At 39.3% G+C, this 1688-nt stretch overlaps 1 long non-coding RNA gene across 1 annotated transcript; it reads right to left on the bottom strand.

Moving 5' to 3' along the window:
* Positions 1-26: 26 nt before the first annotated feature.
* LOC149653744 (uncharacterized) lies at positions 27-512 on the bottom strand. Its single transcript, XR_016370909.1, has 2 exons — positions 317-512; positions 27-252 (listed from the first exon to the last, which is right to left on the bottom strand). It is a non-coding gene; the product is annotated as an uncharacterized LOC149653744 (long non-coding RNA).
* Between the last annotated feature and the right edge of the window lie 1176 nt (positions 513-1688).

Genomic DNA, 1688 nt, shown 5'->3' with positions numbered 1-1688 from the left:
CGATTTTCATAGAGACTGCATCTGAGATTTTGCCCTCCTTTTGATCTTTTTCCCTTCCTTTCATTTCGTTGCAAAACGGCACTTCTTACAAGATCTGCTAGCTTGGCGTGGCCAAGCTTCCTTTGGTATTCCTTGCGGAAAACTTCTAGTTCCTCTTTGGTGAAACCCGCTTAATGTTAGGAATATCAGGTACAGTTTTGTGAAAAAGAAATTTGCATTCTTTATCTTGGACTAGGTGATTCATTGCTTGTTCTAGGTAATGATATAATTAAATATTAATTAACCCTTTGGTTTGAGATAATACTTTAGTACATACTGAGAGAGTGTCCTGCGAGTTTACTTCAGAACCATTTTGTGTTTCCTGCACGACGAGATCACTAACTCTGGATATATACGGGATTAGAGTAACATCAGGCAAAAGCAACCCACCTTTATTAATCATCGTGATTTCAGGCAGCGTTATGTCCGGATACTGGTCCATATTTCGTAGGGAGAGGCTTATTTTGTCCAGAGTGTGGGCTGCATCCCTTTGTCTTTTTGTGAGAGGCTTTAATCCTTTCAAAATTCTATACCTAACCTGCATTCGGGATTTGCTTAACTTCCAAATCTCTCCCAAACAAGCCACACCCTAACCTATTTAATTTATATAGCCTGTCTGACTTTTCATGCCTTACTTATGTTTACTCTTTTTAATTACTCCAGGAGAGTTATTTTCTTTAGGGTGTGGTAAGTTTCCTCGTCGAATATTGGAAACAACGTCTTCAAATCTCATTCCCATCCACTGGAGGGTAACAAAAACCTCGCTTTCAGTAAATGCATTCAAGCACTTTGATTCTAAAAGCCTCATAATGCTTTGACGAACATATTCGGCCCATTCGTACAGAAAGACACTCTCTGTAAAGGTTTTGTATACCTTCTTTACGTATCTAGTTAAAAGCGTATTGCATGTCTATGCCGTGTAACATTTGCCTGAACATTATTTTGTAGATAGGGAAAGTTACGTCAATGTTTATGAAGCCCAAGCCCCCGACACAAAAGAATTCAGCAATTGCCTGATCTCTTGGCTTCCTCGGACGGTCATATTCATTGGCATATTTTTGCTCCATGGATGTCTACAATTTAGCAAAGAATAATTCAATCAATGTATATTGTAAATATTTATAATCTCCCCAACTAAGGCACAACTAAAATATATTCTCAAATTTGAAGGTTGAAGTTCAAGTTGACCCAGTAAGTAATTATTTTTAACTTAAGACCCGCGGCACCCGGCAAAGCAGCCAAGGCTTAGAGTTTAAAGAGACAGTCTAAAGAGCGAGTCCCCTCTCTCAAAAATTTCGAATCCACCTTATTGGTCTTTCGTTGAATTCGATGACTTCGGATAGTGTACGTTGAAGTTAAGCGCGGCCGTCCATGTAATTCCAATTGGTGCGTTGGCGGCAGAAACACGTGATCGTTGTGAGTTTCGTAGTATCGTTGTTGGCTTATCCCACTTCTGAAGTATTAGCGCTACCCGACTTATAATTCGTGCCCGTTGGGTTGAATGAAATAACCGAGACGTGGGTTAAAACAAACTGGTATAATTTATTAAAAATAGGTTCACAACTTTAGGTACTACTCCGCGCTGTTAATCATACAAGAACTCTCCTCTCTTACTCCTGCTTCCAGTATTTATTGCTTTGGTTAACATC

The sequence above is a fragment of the Phalangium opilio genome, unplaced genomic scaffold, assembly GCF_054372755.1.
Source record: "Phalangium opilio isolate 3A_F unplaced genomic scaffold, DU_Popi_V2 ptg000082l_1, whole genome shotgun sequence".
Classification (NCBI taxonomy): Eukaryota; Metazoa; Arthropoda; class Arachnida; order Opiliones; family Phalangiidae; genus Phalangium; species Phalangium opilio.
This window is presented reverse-complemented; position numbering and strand designations above follow the sequence as displayed.